We start from the raw sequence: 21,921 nt of genomic DNA, 5'->3' as shown, positions 1-21,921 counted from the left end.
GCTCCGATGCATGAGACGAACACGAATGCCAATGCGATTGCATAGGATGACATGATATGAAATGCATGACACGAACAAAATACAAAACGAAAGAAAAAACCCAACCACGAAGGGAATCTCATATTGCATCTCCGGAAAAGGCAAGAGTCGGAGTTACAAATATGGAAAGTTGCACCCGGGGTGTTACAACACTCCACCACTACAAGAGGATCTCGTCCCGAGATCTATGATGGCACTGGAGGTAAAAAATGGAAGAGCAAGAGGAAAGGTAAAACTCAGTTGCTTCTTCGACAAATGAGTGAAACCATGAACCTTGAGATGTTTAACAATTACAAGAAGAATAGAATGGAGATGAACGAGATTGCGAACACTCCGTTTGATAAGAGGAACAAGGGATACGACGAGAACCAAGAGGTTTAGTGATAAGATAGATATTGAAACCACTCCGGTTAAAACAAGATAGAGAAGGAATAAGATTGATATAATTTGGGCCGCACTCCGACTGAAAGGAGAAGGAAAAACTTGATAAGATGAAAAGAACTTGAAGAGATGACACAACACTCCGGTTAAATTAATAAGCATGAAAAGAACACGATCCTCACGACTCGAGAAGATGAGAGAAGAGAGCAACATCACAATGCCTCCGGAAGAAATGAAAGAATGGAATGGAATGAACGGAGAGAAACAAGATCTTGAGATAGCATGCTTACAGCAAATGCTAGAACGGACTTGTTGGATTATCAACAACGAAAGGATAAGCTTGATGTCGGCTTATGGCAGACATCTCAAAATTATGAGGTGACAACCTGCCACTCATGGAAAAAAGATTTGATTAAGAGCTAGAAAAGATAGAAAGCTTCTTCCACCGAGGTGATAAGAAAACTTGGATCATAGGTAATCATCACAAAGAGCAACATTCCCAATGGAAGGCTTTAGGTTAAATCTATACCAAGATGACTCCAAGAAAGAAAATTATGGGTTTAAATATCTCATTCTTAACAACTTGCGAATCATGAAACACGAAGGGAAATTGTCAAGAATGACATAACACCACATGAAAAGATAAGATAGAAAGAATTGCACTTCGGAATGCAAGATGAAGAATGCTTGAACTCCTCAAAATAAGACATGTGTTGAACACCACGTTTATTTGAGAGTATAGCTTGGCGGATCTTAACTTCGAGAGAAATCTTGAGGACAATTGAAGAATGAAAAGAATCCTTGACGAACCACCATGTAGAGCCTCCATGAAGAACTCCGATAATAAAAGGATGATAGAAAGAAAGAGAAGTAGAAAACACAAGGTGAAGCCGTGCAATGATTTAGATGGCTCTTCGTGATGATGAGAGCTTGGAACTCCGGTAAAATATGAAGCACTTGAACCGAGAATTTATTCATCGTGAACAAATTCCGGAAGAATGAATCCATCACTTGGATGAAACAAGAATAACAATTATGTTATGCGTATCCTTCACCAATTTAGATTGATGACAAGCAATGGATTTGGCACACTACTTATTCTCGTGGAAAAGTATTAAAGAGAGATATAGCGCAAGCTAGGGAAGGTCTTCAACGAACCACTGGTGGGATTTGGAACGAACGAATGAATTGATATGAGAACATAGGAAGAGTAATCTTGAACGAACCACCGTAAGAATTAAAAATGAAAGTAGGAAAGGCACAATTCACCGGGAAGAATTGGAAAACAAATGAAGATACTTGAGGGAAATTAGATACAAGAGAACTAAGAGATCACAAATTGATTGGAGAATATTTGAATGATGCACCGGTAAGATTTGGAGAACAAAAGGTGAAAGCTGAGAATGAATAATTCTTCTGAAATGATGTCCTTCGGAGAATCAAACTGAAAAGACTCATGAATTGCTCCAGATGGGTGAAAAGAATTCTCACAATCAAAAACAATTATGAGAGGATGGCAACAAGGTTGAACTTCGCATCTTTGGAAGAACGGGTAAGATTTGGAGAAGAAACTCTTCTTCGGTCTTCAAATGTTGAGAATGACATTGAGAAGCACCACCATGAATTATTGAGGCACTTCAGAATGAAGAATAGACAGGTTGAACCAACGATGAAAAGAATTTGAAAGATCTTGGAGAAAGACATTTGACTAATGATAACTCATTCTCACATCAAACTTTGAAATAAATTTGAGAAGCTCCGGGGAAAATTAGAAGAGTCTGGTAAGATCCAGGAAAAGACCTGTGGGTTAGGGCCCACTCAAGAGAAACACCGTTGAACGATTTAAAGAGAGAATGCGCTGGTTGAATTAAATGGCTTGAATGAGATAACAATCTCGAAATAACTTGAATGGATCGGGAATGGAAACGTGAATCTTCTGAGATATCTTCGGCACTCCAGAACAATTGAATAGAGAGAAGTGGATGATTAAGAGGCGCACCGGCATGAGAAGACATTTGAAACGACGACATGATATGATCGACAGATCTTGACTTGAATCCACCGGAGAAGAAAGAGAACGAATAATGATGAACTTGAGGCTCCATTAGTATCTTCCTGAGAATCATCGGATACGAACATTGATGGAAAGAATGGAGAGACTTCCCACCAATAAGAGGATACTTGATTAAGACATCTGATTCCTTGAAAAAAAAGGGGGGGGGGGGGGGGGAAAAACAAAGGCAACTTGGGGACGGATGAAACACACACTGGTTGGAAAGAATTGAAAATACAACCCTAATGATCAAGAAGGATTAATACGCTCATAGAAATATAAGAACACCTCTTAGGAAAGGTATGGAATCAACACTTGACTTCAAAGCAACTCGAATACAACAAGTCAAAACAAAACAAAGGATTTGGCTTGCAGAATAAACCGGAAACAAACATATGATAGATCCCATATCGTATCATGTGTCTGTTGGAAAGAATTCCTACGTGATACTTGAATTCCCACTTATAAACTCCTGAAACATTCTGGTAACGCAATCAGGTGTCGGGGATATAGGGGAAGCATAATATCTCACCCAAACTAACAATACCTACATCCAGTTGTATCCATCCTTCAACACATAAACAAGAAACCTTCGGAAATTGTGTACCTCAACCTTTGAAAAACATCTGTTATACAAGTTATGGCAATACTCCCGAACTCCCGCCCCAATACTGGGTGGTGTCGGGGTTATCTCACCAACAACTGCATAAAAGAGATTTTCGATGTCGGCGAACTCAGGTATTCCAGAACTGCAACGATAAAATTGTGACGACAACACCATGGAGCTCAATTCCGCGGGACATTGCCACAACCCCTAAATGTCAGCAGACACCAAGAACAATGTTCTCGTCACAAGACTATCGGAACGATTCCATGATACCCACGTGATCCGAAAAATATTTTCATGAAATTTGAGGAGAGAAGGGTCAAAACTTCTACGTCAGGAGGCCTCACCAGAGCGGTGAAGGGACTGAGGACTAAAAAGAATCCTACTCTCCGATATATATAATCCTAAGACTCAAAACATTTTGTGCTAGACTCAACAACGTCAGCGATTCGATCAAGCAGGGGGCTCCTAAGTCAGGGATGGCTCTGAGTACCAACTTATAACACCCACGATGCGGCTATATCTCCCACGTATCGAGGCACGACTTAGAGGCATAACCGCGTTGTGGTTTAGTCGCAAGAGGGGTAATCTTCACACAATCCCATGTACTGAATAAGAAAGGGATAAAGAGTTGGCTTACAATCGCCACTTCACACAATACATAAATAATCCGTACATCATCCAAAGTACAAACAAAGGTCCGACTACGGAACCAAAATAAAAGAAGACAACCCCAAATGCTAGATCCCCGATCGTCCCAACTGGGCTCCACTACTGATCAACAGGAAACAAAACAAAACAAAACAACAATCAAGATCTTCATCGAGCTCCCACTTGAGCTCGGTTGCGTCACCTGCACTGGTATCATCGGCACCTGCAACTGTTTGAAAGTATATGTGAGTCACGAGGACTCAGCAATCTCACACCCGCGATATCAAGACTATTTAGGCTTATGGGTAGGAGAAGGTAGTGAGGTGGAGCTGCAGCAAGCACTAAGAATATATGGTGGCTAACATACGCAAATAAGAGCGAGAAGAAAAGCAACGCAACGGTCGTAAACTAGAAGTGATCAAGAAGTGATCCTGAAACTACTTACGTTCAAGCATAACACAAGAACCATGTTCACTACCCGGAATCCGCAGAAAAGAGACCATCAAGGCTACACACGCGGTTGACGCATTTTAATTAAGTCAAGTGTCAAGTTCTCTACAACCGGACATTATCAAATTCCCATCTGCCACATAACAGCAGGCATGGCTTTCGAAAGTGTAAACCCTGCAGGGGTGTCCCAACTTAGCCCATCACAAGCTCTCTTGGTCAACGAAGAATATTCCTTCTCCCAGGAAGACTCGATCAGGCTCGGAATCCTGGTTACAAGACATTTCGACAATGGTAAAGCAAGACCAGCAAAGCTGCACAAATGTGCCGACAAATCCCGATAGGAGATGCACATATCTCGTTCTCAGGGCACATCGGATGGGCCAGACGTCAGGTTGGCATAGACCCTGCTTGCCTAGGGGGCGCCGGACATCGCCCAGGTTGGACCAACACTTAGAGAAGCACTGGCCCAGGGGGGTTAAAAATAAAGATGACCCTCGGGAGCATGACCCCCAAGGGAAAAGTATAGGTGGTGGTGAGGCAAATGGTAAAACCAAGGTTGGGCCTTGTTGGAGGAGTTTTATTCAAAGCGAACTGTCAAGGGGTTCCCATAACACCCAACCGCGTAAGGAACGCAAAATCAAGGAACATAACACCGGTATGACGGAAAGTAGGGTAGTAAGAGTGGAAAAAAACACCAGGCATAAGGCCAAGCCTTCCACCCTTTACCAAGTATATTGACACATTAATTAAAATAAGAGGTATTGTGATATCCCAACATATCCTTGTTCCAACATGGAACAAACTTCAGCTTCACCCGCAACTAACAACGCTATAAGAGGGTCTGAGCAAAAGCGTTAACATAGCCAAACAACGGTTTGCTAGGAAGGAGGGTTAGAGGCTTGACATGGAAATATGGTAGGCATGATATAACAAGTGGTAGGGAGTGTGACATAGCAAAAGAGCGAACAGCTAGCAAGCAAAGATAGAAGTGATTTCTAGGGTATGGTCATGTTGCCTGCAAAGTTCTCAGAGTTGACGAAAGCTTGATCCTCAATAGCGTAATCAACAGGTTCCTTGTTCACGAACTCGTCTCCAGCTCTACCCAAGGCAAGAACACAAGCAATGGAACAACAATCAATCACGGTGCAATGCACAAGCAACACGATGCAATACATGGCATGATATGCAAGATATGATATGCAATGCATATGCGTGCTCCGAAAGGGAAAGAATGATCAAGGCATCAACTTGGCAAACCAAGTGTGCTGCTGGAAAGATGAGATGATTTCGGTTGAAATCGATATAAAGATCACCGAAATCGGATGCACGGTTTAAAAAAGGCAAGCAAAACAAGAATGACGCAAATCTGCGATTAACAGCACGATGCCACTTAGAATGCAACAAGAAACTTAGCTACTGCACTCCAACATAAGAACAAAGCATATGGCAGTGATGTACAAGAGATGCTTCAAAAAACATGAACATTGAGCTACGGATAAAACACACTAGAACAGGTTCAAACAAGCATGGCAAAAGTGCAAAAGATATCAGTTTCACAGACGGTGAAAATACTAACATGGCATAAACAGCATCAGGAAGCAATGTTTAGAGCAAGCAAACAACATGCTACAGGAACATATCCTGGCAAATAAAGACATGGCATGATTCTACTAAATGCATAGAACAAAAGTCTCTTACTGATCATGAGCCAAATAGGCACAGAAGATCTGATCGCACCCATGTAAACATAGCAAGTTTTATTAACAGTTTCAGACTTAGAAGAAAAACAGAGCATGGCATAAACTGATTTATGATAGCAACTTAGCAAGCTCATACCACTCAACACAAAGCATTGCATGACAACATAAGCATACCAATAGCAAGATCACATGTTCATGAAGCTAACCATGGCAAGAGCAAGTTAATAGGATGCATGGATCACTAGCAACAACCATGGCAATATTGATTAACATGTTAGCAATCTGCCAGGAACATTTTGTAGCAAAAGTAGAGCAAGAACATGACATGCTAGAGCACTCTATAATTGCAAACAGGGGCATGAATGGATAGAGGAATACCACATGTTCAAAACATACTTACTGAAGTATCCCAAAATATGGATGGGTCTCACTGTAGCATCAAATTTACATGGCATCAAAATAACAACAGGAAAAGACTTAGCAAAATCCTAAGTCTCTGAAAACAACAACATCACTGAGCCTAGTTTGCATGCTTGTGCTAGTCACCACATAGATCACAAAAATACAAGACTTGCACCAATGTAAAGATGGCAAGATATGGTTCAAAACACATGTAGACCTCATGCTCATATGATGCATACATCAGATGCAACAAAAATGACAAATCACCATGATCTGATAAGTACTAGTAGTTAACATTTTATAGCACTATTGCATCAAAGAAAATGGCATCATACTTTAAATTAACATGCATGGAAATGCTTCTAGCATGAAGAGCTCAACGAGATGAACAATTTGACATATCATATGCATGATTCGGAGCTAGGAGCTTGGAGATATGCCATGGTGAAGTGAGGCACAAAATGTTACAGATTCGGGACTTAGAAGAAATCTCACCCTCCGAAAAAGTCAACGGGATGGAGGGATTCGGGACGGTGTGGTACAGAACGGGGACGCGGGCGTTTGGATCGGCAAGGTGGTGGATCTGATCCCGATCCGGATCCAAGCTTCGGCGAAGCTTCGATGACGACGGGGAGGCGCGGGGACGCGGGACCCGGCAGAAGAGAGTGTTGCCTGCGCGGATCCGGTGCGAGGGGCGGCGATGGAGGTGCGCCGGCGAGGAGCGGCGTGGCTCCGGCGGCTCGTCGGCGACAGGAGGAGGTGGCACGGTGCTTGGGGCAGCGCACGATGGCCGGGGCGGCGCGTGCCAGGCGGAGGCGACACGTGAAGGACGGCGGGGCGGCGAGACCCGGCAGCGGCAGCAGCGCGCGAAGGATGGCGGCGACCGGCGGAGGAGGCGGCGGTTCAGCGAGGCTCGCCGACGGGAGGAGCGGGGCGGCGCTCGGGCGGCGCAAGGAGGCGGGTGGACGGGCCAGGCTGCGGCGCGTGCGGGCTCGCGCGGGCCAGATCTGGGCCGCGCGATGGTGGGAGGCGGCGGCGACAGGTGGCGGCCGCGGGTTGGAGGAGAGCGGCGGCGGGGTGACGTGGCGCGACTTCATTGGTCGGGGTGACGCGGCCGGTGGACGCGTCCGGCACGGGCGGACACGTCCGGCGGCGGAGTGGGAAGTTTCCTAGGGTTCATCTGCGCGAAATTTGGAGGGGATCACATATTTATAGGTAGAAGGAGCTAGGAGTGTCCAAATGAGGTGCGGTTTTCGCCCACACAATCGTGATCCGATGGTCGAGAACATGGAGGTGGTTTAGATGGGTTATTGGGCTGTTTTGGAGGGATGTTGGGCTGCAAAACCAAAGAGGCTTTTGCGGTTACCCGTTTAACCATTGGAGCATCAAACGACCTCCGAATGGAACGAAATTTGACAGGCAGTCTACCCGTGGTGTACCAAGGCCACTTGGCAAATCTCGGTCCATTCCAAGAACGTTTAACACCTGTTCACGAAAAGAGACAAGAGGGGTGCGCCGGGTGCATGAGGGAGTGTTGGATTGCGAAACGGACAACGGGGAAAATGCTCGGATGCATGAGACAAACACGAATGCAAATGCGATGCATAGGATAACATGATATGAAATGCATGACATGAACAAAATACAAAATGAAAGACAAAACCCAACCACGAAGGGAATCTCATATCGCATCTTCGGAAAAGGCAAGAGTCGGAGTTACAAATATGGAAAGTTGCATCCGGGGTGTTACATGATGTTTGCAACCCATGCATGCATGAATATAACTGAGATATGTGTGGTGTGGTTTGGAAACGAGCATGGTGTACGGTATCATCTCATACAATAAAATTTAGCATCATGTCTTGACCATATCACAGCACAACATGCCCTGCGAAAACAAGTTAGACGTCCTCTACTTTGTTGTTGCAAGTTTTACATGGCTACTATGGGTTGAGCAAGAACCGTTCTTACCTACACATCAAAAACCACAACGCAGTATAGTGATTGCTTTTTGATCTTCAGAAAGAACCCTGTTCATTGAATCCGATTCAACGATCCAGTAGAGCTTCGATGGAGAGCTTCGTCAACACGAGGTGTGATGACGGTGATGATGTTGCTACCGGAACAGGGCTTCGTCTAAGCACCGCTACGATATTACCGTGGTGGATTATGGTGGAGGGGGCACCGCACACGGCTAAAGATCAATGATCAACTTGTGTGTCTATGGAGTGCTCCCCTCCCCCGTATATAAAGGAGTGGAGGAGGGGAGGGGGGCGGCCTCCTAGGCGCGCCCCAAGGGGAGTCCTACTCCCACTGGGAGTAGGATTCCCCCTTTCCTTGTTGGATTTAGGAGAGAAGGAAGGAGAAGGGAGGAGGAAGGAAAGGGGGGGTTGGCCCCCTTCCCAATTCTGATTGGGCTTGGGGGGCGTGCCCCCTCCTTTGCTCATTTCCCCTCTCTCCCACTAAGGCCCAATAAGGCCCATATACCTCCCACGGGGTTCCGATAACCTCTCGGTGCTCCGGTATACTCCCGTTTTCACCCGGAACCATTCTGATGTCGAAACATAGGCTTCCAATATATCGATCTTTATGTCTCGACCATTTAGAGACTCCTTGTTATGTCTGTGATCAAATCCGGGACTCCGAACTACCTTCGGTACATCAAAACACATAAACTCGTAATACATATCGTCACCAAACGTTAAGCGTGTGGACCCTACGGGTTCGAGAACTGTGTAAACATGACCGGGACATGTCTCTAGTCAATAACCAATAGCGGAACCTGGATGCTCATGTTGGTTCCTACATATTCTACGAAGATCCTTATCGGTCATACCGCATAACGATATACGTTGTTCCCTTTGTCATTGGTATGTTACTTGCCCGAGATTCGATCATCGGTATCTCAATACCTAGTTCATGTTCATTCTCGTTACCGGCAAGTCTCTTTACTCATTTCGTAATGCTACATCCCATAACTAACTCATTACCTACATTGCTTGCAAGGCTTATTGTGATGTACATTACCGAGAGGGCCCAATGATACCTCTTCGACAATCAAAGTGACAAATCCTAATCTTGATCCATGCCAACTCAACAAACACCATCGGAGACACGTGTAGAGCACCTTTATAATCACCCAGTTACATTGTGATGTTTGGTAGCACACAAAGTGTTCCTTCGGTATTCAGAAGTTGCATGATCTCATAGTCAGAGGAACATGTATAGTTATGGAGAAAGCAATAGCAAAAAACTAAACGATCATCGTGCTAAGCTAACGATACCCTCTTGACGATTACAAGTCCCATGTGTCGTATTCGAATCTTTTCACTCTCTACTTGCAAAAACTAAACTCGTATTCAAATCAGAGTCGTTAAACAACTCTCAAGGTCATTTGGGAGCTTCCAATTCACACATAGGTCGTATTCGAACCAAAGAGAACATAGCTCTCGGTACCCTCTTGATCGGTGCAACGCCAAAGCCACTGGGGGCTACATGATCGTATTCGAATCCTAGCTTTTACCCCTTTGGTCCGGTTTACTGGTCGTATTTGAATCAGAAACCTCAAATTCTTCTTTCTATTTTGCTTAAGTTTTTTGAAAACAGTCTTTTGGGTTTGTCTTGAGACTTTTTGTTCATATCTGAAGCATATATGTGGTTTCGATTAACCCGGCTTGACTTTGGATGATAAGTCACCATCATATGACAATCATAAACATTTGGAAGTTTTGGCTTCTAGGGTTATCACCCTTACTGCACAGGTATCCTAAACCGGCAGTACGATTCAATATCACAGGAACCGGTTTTTCAAACTGGGTTATATTATTCAAATCTTTAATAGCCAACATGGCTGGATTTTTATTATGGTTATCAATAACCAATATTACGATTGAGGTTTTCAAAGTCGCTTCAGTGCAATGGATATAATTTATTCTACAATGGAAGGAATAGCCCCGAGTCGCTGCAGGCTTACGGCCCGACACTTGGGGGCTACATTATTCAAATTGAGATTACATCAAATATGCAAGTCCCATGTCACTGCCAGCGTGCACCATGGCACTTGGGGGCTAATGTAAAGTCATTTTTTGATCACCTTATTGAAGACCCGACTCATCCCATTGTAATGAGCCGGCCCTTGGGGGCTACCAATTGCTCCTGTCAAAAATTCAAGGTACACAAGCCTGAGTCCATTATATTGAAAGATCCACTACTCAGTTGGTAGAGTACAAAGCTCTTAACCTTGTGGACGTGGGTTCGAGCCCCATGGAGAGGATTACAGCATATGATATTCTTTTCAAGGAAATATATATAAAGTCACAGCTCAATATTATTTTGCTGAGGCGGCCCTTGGGGGCTACACGTTGCTGTTCAAATCTACATGATCATATTTATAAAGTTCCTGCTCATTATTGCATAATGACCCGACCCTTGGGGGCTACATTTGTTGAATTTTTTATGGGCATCAGGCAATTACAAGTCCCAGGTTGCTGCAAGCACGACAACCCGGCACTTGGGGGCAACATATGGAGTATTCGGTCTTTACTAGTGACTGAGATGAACAAACATGGATTTCTTCAAAGTGGCAGTATTTATATTGAAGCAAGTCTTAAGTCATCACTTTGTTCTGCTCAAGACTTGGGGGCTACAGGTAATATGGATATAAGGGAGAAATATCTTCCAATTTTCAGTTTTGAGCAAACCAGATTGACCCGGTGTCTGCAACAATCATGACCCGGCGTCACCAACAATCATGACTTGACGTCACCAATAACTATGACCCGGCGTCGGCAACAATTAAGACACAGTGCTATCAATACTTACAAACCGGATATTTTGGCAATGATAAACCGGCAAGTTCTACAAGCTGGCTGAAAATCAGATGAGTATTTCAAGACCAATATTTTTTAAGCATTGGGAGCTGAATCAAATATTCTTCACAATATATTTGCGTGAGAAGCTAATTGATTATGAAGCTGGTTTATTGACCCGGACTGTACAGAAGAAGGAAATGACAAGGACTTAAGGATGATCAGGTGCCGGCTTACAAGAATTTTTAACCCGGAGCACAACCTGTCAAATTTGTTCTTGTGTTTATTTTGCAGGATCAGTTTAACATGGATAAATCCAAATTAAACTGGGGGCTAATGTCGGGGATATACCCCGTGGTATGACCCAGCCGGAGGTATGACCCGGCCGGGCTTGGCGACTCACTAGTAACCCGCCCTAACTTGGCGACTCACGAAGTGACCCGCCCGGATCTCTCGACTCATTGATGGCCCGGCTGGGCCTGGTGACTCATTGGTAACCCGGCAGGCGGGTCAGAGGAACGATAAGACCCGGTGGCCCAACGGGCGGTCATGGAAGGTCGGCTCGTATTATGGTGGGCCGGCTTAAGATGAAAGGCATAAGGAATATTCTCCTACAAAGGAAGCAAGACTAGGACTCCACTTATAATAGAGTAATCCTAATCCTAATAGGACTAGTCATGTAAGCCGCCTCTTCAACATATATAAGGAGGAGCAGGGCTCCCCAAGAGGAACAAGTTTCACACGTTAGGTTTAGACAGACAAATCAATAGCTCTTGAGATAGAGCAACCTTGTAATCGTGATCATCATCATCAATATCAATGAAACATGGGCCGAACCTGGGTAAAACCTCGAGTCTCTCGTCCCACTCAACCCCTCTCAAGCTACTGCATAGATGCGTTGGCCTCACGACTAAGTCCTTTCAATGAGGACATCTGCCATGACAATTCCACGACAGATGGGTCAAGTCAAAATCACATCATTCTCTAATGATGTGATCCCGTTAATCAAATGACAACTCATGTCTATGGTTAGGAAACATAATCATCAATGATTCAACGAGCTAGTCAAGTAGAGGCAAACTAGTGACACTCTGTTTGTCTATGTATTCACACATGTACTAAGTTTCCGGATAATACAATTCTAGCATGAATAATAAACATTTATCATGATATAAGGAAATATAAATAAAAAGTTTATTATTTCCTCTAGGGCATATTTCCTTCAGTCTCCCACTTGCACTGGAGTCAATAATCTAGATTACATTGTAATGATTCTAACACCCATGGAGTCTTGGTGCTGATCATGTTTTGCTCGTGAGAGAGGCTTAGTAAACGGGTCTGCAACATTCAGATCTGTATGTATCTTGCAAATCTCTATGTCTCCCTCCTTAACTTGATCATGGATGGAATTGAAGCGTCTCTTGATGTGCTTGGTTCTCTTGTGAAATCTGGATTCTTTTGCCAAGGCAATTGCTCCAGTATTGTCACAAAATATTTTCATTGGACCCGGTGCACTAGGTATGACACCTAGATCAGATATGAACTCCTTCATCTAGACTCCTTCATTTGCTGCTTCCTAAGCAGTTATGTATTCCGCTTCACACGTAGATCCTGCCACGATGCTCTGCTTGGAACTGCACCAACTAACAGCTCCACCATTTAATAAAAACACATATCCGGTTTGTGACTTAGAGTCATCTGGATCAGTGTCAAAGCTTGCATCGACATAACCGTTTACGACGAGCTCTTTGTCACCTCCATATACGAGAAACATATCCTTAGTCCTTTTCAGGTATTTCAGGATGTTCTTGACCGCTGTTCAGTGATCCACTCCTGGATTACTTTGGTACCTCCCTACTAAACTTATAGCAAGGCACACATCACGTCTGGTACACAGCATTGCATACATGATAGAGCCTATGGCTGAAGCATAGGGAACACCTTTCATTTTCTCTATATCTTCTGCAGTGGTCGGGCATTGAGTCTGACTCAACTACACACCTTGTAATCCAGTCGTAAATAACATGTGTGATCCCTTGCTCTTATTTGGCATTAATTATATGTAGTATAGTTGTCTTCGACCTGGTGTACTACCTAGGTCCTGGTTTATTAGTCCCTTTTGTAATTTGTGCTAAATTTTGACCAAAGATTTAACTGGAAAAATGTTAGTGCATGTCAACACAAATTATATCATTTGATTTGTATTTGAACATAGTTTTCAATGATATAATTTTGGTGACATGCCTGAACCTTTTGTTAGTCAAATTTATGGTCAAAATTTGGCACATATCACGACAGGGAGCAATAGACCAGGACGGAGGTGGACTAGTCCATCACCATCGTGTTTTGTGTCTAATTTTGACTTCAGCGACCCAACCTACATGGAGGGAGTGTTGTATATATTGGCGCGACAACCAAAATGTTAGTGCATGTCAACAAAAATTATGTCATTTGATTTGTATTTAAACATAGTTTTCAATGATATAATTTTGGTGACATGCATGAACCTTTTGTTAGTCTAATTTATGGTCAAAATTTGGCACAGATTATGACGGGGAGAAATAAACCATGAGAGAGGTGGACTGGTCCGTCACCATCGTGTTTTGTGTCTAATTTTGACTTCAGCGACCCAACCTACATGGAGGGAGTGTTGTATATATTGGCGCGACAACCAAACTTATATATTTGAAATTGAGCGTTACTACAAGTCATGAGTTCAAAACGAGAAAGTGGAACAAGTACAACATGCCTATGCCGTTCACGTCGCACCCCCACATGGTCGCGGTGCACAATGTAGTAACTAGTCTCTTATTGACCGTCATTTACATTGATACGGCTTGAATGCCAAGGAGGGAGAGGGTAGTGGTTCCCGAGACATTGAACGGTCAATGATGCATCCTTAATTAGCATGCAGAGGGAATTAATTGGAGAAGCAGAATAGAGCCAACACGATGTGAATGCAATAAAGTTTGGACTCTCATATAAAGTTGCCCAACCACTCCAATCCATCTACTCCTAATCTCTGCGCAACACTGCTCACTCCAATCGAAGACCAAGTGACCAGAAGCCACAAGCACCTATGGAGGCAATGGACGCGAGTGGCAGTCAGTTGTGCCAGATCATCCAATACGCCGGCCTACGACCCTGCACCGTGCAGCGTTTCCAGATGGTGCTGGCAACCGCCAGCGTCATAGCCCTCACCGACGCCGGCTTCACCTCTCGCATGGATGACATGATAGTCTGCTCCATCCGCAAGTTCATCGCCGGCAAGAAGCGCACGGACGGCCTTGCCGTACTACTCCAGCCCGCGCACCCAGGCTCCTCATTGCCTGCCACCCTCATCGGCCTCCACGGTGACGAACTCTTTCAAGCCCTGGTGGCCCTGCAGGTGCCGGAGGATGCGATGAAGAATGTGCACCTCGAGGCCGCGCTCACCGCGCAGTGCCTCACCATGCAAGAAACCGTCGACTTGCACATCCACGTCTACGAGGAAATTGTCTACATAGGCCACTACAAGGCCAGCGAGGATAGAAAGATGTTGGCCTTCTTCCAGCGGGAGGAATCTTTGGACGCCATTGTTCAGAAGCACGTCGACCTGGCCACGAAAGCCGCTTCTACTTAGTCGTCATTCGGTGGGCCAGCGCCCTCAGTCGAGGAGGTGGACGTCGTCGATGGATGCATCTTTGTTCTTTCCTCCTGCAACCAACACTGCATCGCCTCATGGCCTTAATGTTTTATTAGTATATGGCATTGTTATTCCAGTCGTAACATTTTCACTGTGAGGTGGGGCCGTAGTTCAGCAAAACGGACCATCGGCATATCCCCACCCTGCCCACCGCGCATCGGCTGAGTTTAGAAATAGAAGAGAGAAACGAGGGAGAAGAGCTAGTTGTAGCACGGACGCTGCTATCAGATGGGACTCGTGTTGATAGAATAGGAGTACTGACCACTCGTATCTCTTTTTTTGAGGGAAAAAGTAGTCGTACGTCTAGTACCACTAGTTGGGTGCGTGCGACCTATACCTATCATCACTTTAGGTCTCCTTTTCTAACCGCAGCTACGCTTCAAAGTACATATTTTTCACGCATTTATCCTCCTATATGTACTCCTAGGCTATTTCCACGTGCTCCCTTTCGCCGACATGTGGGACATAGAGCATTTGGGTCATAGTGCATGCACGACTCAGAGCATATGCAACCATGCGGGGGTACTTTACATTTCAGACCTCACGAATTACATGCGAACCCCCCGCATAAGAATAAATAAATTACTACATGAAATAGGATTATTTTCATACAAACCGGAGCACATTCATTAAATTTTGGACATAACACATTTATAAAAAAACAACCGGACCTAAACCAGTCTAAGGGCCTCTTTGATTTGCATGATACTGAAAACACAGGAATGGGGAAAGTATGATGGCGATGAACAGAGACGAGGAGAACTCTAACTCAGTTCGAGGTTAGAGTTAGATTCTAACCATGAACTAACCCTTAACTAACTCTAACCGAAGAGGTGTTTGGATGGCAGGGTTAGATTGACAGTAAATGCTCTTTCTCAATCATTTGACTACTTTGGACCCTATTTCCTGCCGGATTTGGTGTGGCCTCCTCTCGCTCACAATTGACATAAATGAACCATCTTTACAAATCAAGCATGCAAAACATGATAAATTTTATTGTGTCCATACAAATGAGATATCCCACTTAAACATACAAGTCATCAATCAACCTTCACAAAAAAATTACACTCCATGAAACAAAGCATGAGCTAACTCATCACTAAAGGCATTCACGATAGGGAGGGAGCCCGGAGCCCCTGACGCGCCCAGGGAGGAGCTTGTCATCGTCGCTCTGGAGGAAGGCTCTATAGAGCCCAAGCCCTGGGAACCCCTCCGACGTCGGTGCTTGCGAGTTGAGGTTGAGACCGGCATGGGTAGCAAGGCCGCTTGCCGACGACTGCGAACCGAATCTTTGGGCCTCTAGAAATAATGCAAGCCTGGATCTAAATACCAAGAAAGGTGAACTGAATCTTTGGGGCTCCAGAAATAATGCAAGCCTAAAACTGAAATACCTAGAAAGGTGAACTGAATCTTTGGGCTTCTACAAAGATTTATTACCTCCTCAAGCAGCATCAAACAATTCCATGTGTGCACCACAAATCTATACCAACTTTAATTAGGATCTACTTTTCCAAATCAGAATTAGCACTAGAGCGAGCAAGATCAATGATATGGATGTCCACTACTGCAGGATGGCCCAAACGCAACACTACGATCAGAGACCCTTCGACGAAACTATGTGCGATGCCATAATCACAAACGGTGGGGTAAACAAACCGTCAAGAAATGTGCAAAACGTCTGCGATGACAGATGCATTAAACACGGTTCAGATTTTAATTTCGTGTGCGATGCAGGGCATACGGTTTAGTTCAATTAACTGTTTGGGATGAGGAGGAACAAAAGAAACGGGCAGCTAGATGAAGGCGTGTGCGATATACATCATACAGTTCACTAGGATCAATTGTGTGTGATTAGGCAACACAATGGAAACGGTTCAACTGAACACGATGTGTGTGATACGCGCCAAACAGGTCCGTAATCAGAAATGTGTGCAAAGACCAATAATAACTGAGACGATTGTGATACTCTCCAGCGTATCTATAATTTTTGATTGTTCCATGCTATTATATTATCTGTTTTGGATGTTTAATGGGCTTTACTATGCACTTTTATATTATTTTTGTGACTAACCTATTAACCGAAGGCCCAGTGCAAATTGCTATTTTTTCCTATTTCAGTGTTTCGCAGAAAATGAATATCAAACGGAATCCAAACAGAACGAAACCTTTGCGAGGGTCTTTTTTGGAACAAATGCAATCCAAGAGACTTGGAGTGGACATCAAGGAAGCAGCGAAGAAGCCACGAGGCAGGAGGGCGCACCCAAGGGGGCCAAGCGCGCCCCCACCCTCGCGGGCCCCTCACAGCTCCACCTACCTACTTCTTTCGCCTATATATACTCTTATACCCTGAAACCATCGGGGAGAGCCACAAAACACATTTTCCACCACCGCAACCTTCTGTGCCCGTGAGATCCCATCTTGGGGCCTTTTTCGGCGCTCCACCGGAGGGGGATTCGATCACAGAGGGCTTCTACATCAACACCATAGCCTCTCCGATGATGTGTGAGTAGTTTACCACAGTCCTTCGGGTCCATAGTTATTAACTAGATGGCTTCTTCTCTCTCTTTGGATCTCAATGCAAAGTTCTCCTCGATCTTCTTGGAGATCTATTCGATGTAATTCTTTTTGCGGTGTGTTTGTCCAGATCCGATGAATTGTGGATTTATGATCAAGATTATCTATGAACAATATTTGATTCTTCTCTGAATTCTTATATGCATGATTTAATATCTTTGCAAGTCTCTTCAAATTATCAGTTTCGTTTGGCCCACTAGATTGATCTTTCTTACAATGGGAGAAGTGCTTAGCTTTGGGTTCAATCTTGTGGTGTCCTTTCCTAGTGACAGCAGGGGCAGCAAGGCACATATTGTATTGTTGCCATCGAGGGTAAAAAGATGGGGTTTATATCATATTGCTTGAGTTTATCCCTCTACATCATGTCATCTTGCCTAATGCGTTACTCTGTTCTTATGAACTTAATACTCTAGATGCATGCTGGATAGCAGTCGATGTGCCGAGTAATAGTAGTAGATGCAGAATCATTTCGGTCTACTTGTCACGGACGTGATGCCTATGTTCATGATCATGCCTAGATATTCTCATAACTATGCACTTTTCTATCAATTGTTCGACAGTAATTTGTTCACCCACCGTAATATTTTCTATCTTGAGAGAATCCACGAGTGAAACCTATGGCCCTTGGGTCTATTTTACATCATATTAGTCTCCTGTCAACTAGCTATCTTTGTCGCCGTTTACTTTGCAATCTTTAGTTTCCAATCTATACAACAAAAATACCAAAAATATTTATCTTATTATCTTTATCAAACCTCACTTTTGCAAGTGGTCGTGAAGGGATTGACAACCCCTTTATCGCGTTGGTTGCAAGGTTCTTGATTGTTTGTGCAGGTACTAGGCAACTTGCGTGTAGTCTCCTACTGGATTGATACCTTGATTCTGAAAAACTAAGGGAAATACTTAAGCTACTTTGCTGCATCACCCTTTCCTCTTCAAGGGAAAACCAACGCATGCTCAAGAGGTAGTAAGAAAGATTTCTGGCGCCGTTGCTGGGGAGATCTATGCCAAGTCAAGACATACCAAGTACCCGTCACAAACTCTTATCCCTTGCATTACATTATTTGCCATTTGCCTCTCGTTTTCCTCTCCCCCACTTCACCTTTGCCGTTTTATTCGCCCTTTTTATGTTCACCTCTTTTCACTTGATTCTTGTGTGTCCGTGTGATAGATCGTTTGCTTTGCCGTTATGGCCAGTCCTTCTATCATTGTTTTTTTTTTGACTGGGTCCTTCTATCATTATTAGTACTCCCGATCATGAAGTTCTTAATTTTAAACAAAGGGAGGGAGATAATCTAAAAGATGCTTGGTATAGAATTTACAATGCTCAGAATAGATCCACTAGGAAGCAATCTACTTCCTTTCTTCTTCCCAATTTTTATGTAGGCATCACTCCTTGGAACATATATATTCTTGATACCATTACCAGAGGAAATTTCATGGGTAGCCATACTTTTGATTCTTATAATGCTATGATAGATTTGTTTGGCCCACCACCTCTTTTGGTTAATGGAACTATTTTAACTTTGGAACATGTGATGCAAAGGCTTGAAATTATCGAAAATAAAGTTGCCACTGTAGAGTTGATCGAGAATTTGGATAAAAATATCCACAATCAAATTACTCATTATGGATCTAAGGTAGGAGTTACTCTGAAATTTTTTCGAGAGAAAGAACCCATAGTTAATGAAAAGATAGATCAAGATTCTACCAGAATTGATAAACTTGAGGATATTATAACCAACTTAGGGTCTGCCTTTTCTGCCGTAAGAAACACTTCAAACCCTCCTACTACCAAAGTGGCCAAGTTTATGTATGTTCCTAAAAATAAGGGTGAATCTTCTAGTAAGGAAAATGCGGATCTCAAATTAGTAAGTGTTAACCCCAACTTTTTCACTATCATTAAGGAACCTTTTGCTACAAATGAATTTCTTGATTTCTTGCCTAGGAGATTGATCATTAATAAAAAGAAGGAAACTCCTAAGAGTTGTAAGTGTTGAATTGAAAAATTGCATACCAAAGATGATGATACCTAGATCTATTCTTGTGTTTATGCCTAGCTAGGGGTGTTAAACGATAGCGCTTGTTGGGAGGCAAACAAATTTTATTTTTGTTTCTTGTCTTTTGTTCCTGTTTAGCAATAAATAATTCATCTTGCTACTTCTATGATTGTGTTTTTTGTGTTTTAATTAGTGTTTGTGCCAAGTAAAGCCTTTAGGATCTTCTTGGATGATAGTTGTTTGATCTTGCTAAAAAAATAGAAAGTATGCGCTCATGAGAATAATTTTCATTTTCTACCAGGGAGCGATAAAATACCAATTCCAACTGCAGTAGATCAATATACAAATTATTTAGGACTTCCTAATTTCTCAGGATTATTTTACCACGAAACCCTATTTCCACCGCCGCAACCTTCTGTACCCGTGAGATCCCATCTTGGGGCCTTTTCCGGCGCTCCGCTGGAGGGGGAATCGATCACGGAGGGCTTATGCATCAACACAATAGCCTCTCCGATGATGTGTGAGTAGTTTACCACAGACCTTCAGGTCCATAGTTATTAGCTACATGGCTTCTTCTCTCTCTTTGAATCCCAATACAAAGTTCTCCTCGATTCTCTTAGAGATCTATTCGATGTAATTTTTTTTGTGGTGTGTTTGTCGAGATCCGATGAATTGTGGGTTTATGATCAAGATTATCTATGAACAATATTTGATTCTTCTCTGAATTCTTATATGAATTATTTAAATATCTTTGCAAGTCTCTTCGAATTATTAGTTTGGTTTGGCCTACTAGATTGACCTTTCTTGCAATGGGAGAAGTGCTTAGCTTTGGGTTCAATCTTGTGGTGTCCTTACCAAGTGACAATGCTACCTCTTGAGCACTGCGTTGGTTTTCCCTTAAAGAGGAAAGGGTGATGCAGCAAAGTAGCATAAGTATTTCCCTCAATTTTTGAGAACCAAGGTATCAATCCAGTAGGCGGAGGCTACGCGCGAGTCCCTCGCACCTACACAAAACAAATAAATCCCCGCAACCAACGTGATAAGGGGTTGTCAATCCCTACACGGTCACTTCCGAGAGTGAGATATGATAAGATAATATTTTTGGTATTTTTATGATAAAGATGCAAAGTAAAATAAAAGGCAATGAAAATAACTAAGTGTTGGAAGATTAATGTGATGGAAGATAGACCCGAGGGCCATAGGTTTCACTAGTGGCTTCTCTCTAGAGCATAAGTATTTTACGGTGGGTGAACAAATTATTGTTGAGCAATTGACAGAATTGAGCATAGTTGTGAGAATATCTAGGTATGATCATGTATATAGGCATCACGTCCGAGACAAGTAGACCGACTCCTGCCTGCATCTCCTACTATTACTCCACACATCGACCGCTATCCAGCATGCATCTAGAGTATTAAGTTCATAAGAACGGAGTAACGCTTTAAGCAAGATGACATGATGTAGAGGGATAAATTCATGCAATATGATAAAAAAAACCCATCTTGTTATCCTTGATGGCAACAATACAATGCGTGCCTTGCTGCCCCTACTGTCACTGGGAAAGGACACCGCAAGATTGAACCCAAAGCTAAGCACTTCTCCCATTGCAAGAAAGATCAATCTAGTAGGACAAACCAAACTGATAATTCGAAGAGACTTGCAAAGATAACCAATCATACATAAAAGAATTCAGAGAAGATTCAAATATTGTTCGTAGATAAACTTTATCATAAACCCACAATTCATCGGTCTCAACAAACACACCGCAAAAAGAAGATTACATCGAATAGATCTCCACGAGAGAGGGGGAGAACATTGTATTGAGATCCAAAAAGAGAGAAGAAGCCATCTAGCTAATAACTATGGACCCGAAGGTCTGAAGTAAACTACTCACACTTCATCGGAGGGGCTATGGCGTTGATGTAGAAGCCCTCCGTGATCGATGCCTCCTCTGGCGGAGCTCCGGAATAGGCCCCAAGATGGGATCTCGTGGATACAGAAAGTTACAGCGGTGGAATTAGGGTTTTGGCTCCGTTTCTGATCGTTTGGGGGTACGTAGGTATATATAGGAGGAATAAGTACGTCGGTGGAGCAACAGGGGGCCCATGAGGGTGGAGGGCGCGCCTGGGGGGGTAGGCGCGCCCCCCTACCTCATAACCTCCCTGTTGGTTGCTTGACGTAGGGTCCAAGTCTCCTGGATCATGTTCGGTGAGAAAATCACGTTCCCGATGTTGGAAATATTCCCTAGAGGCAATAATAAAATGGTTATTATTGTATTTCCTTGTTCATGATAATTGTCTATAGTTCATGCTATATTTGTATTAACCGGAAACCCTAATACATGTGTGAATACATAGACCACAACATGTCCCTAGTAAGCCTCTAGTTGACTAGCTCGTTGATCAATAGATGGTCATGTTTTCCTAACCATGGACATTGGATGTCATTGATAACGGGATCACATCATTAGGAGAATGATGTGATGGACAAGACCCAATCTTAAGCGTATCACAAGATCGTGTAGTTCGTTTGCTAAAGCTTTTCTAATGTCAAGTATCATTTCCTTAGACC

This window comes from Triticum urartu, chromosome 3 (assembly GCF_003073215.2).
Source record: "Triticum urartu cultivar G1812 chromosome 3, Tu2.1, whole genome shotgun sequence".
Taxonomy (NCBI): domain Eukaryota; kingdom Viridiplantae; phylum Streptophyta; class Magnoliopsida; order Poales; family Poaceae; genus Triticum; species Triticum urartu.
This window is presented reverse-complemented; position numbering follows the sequence as displayed.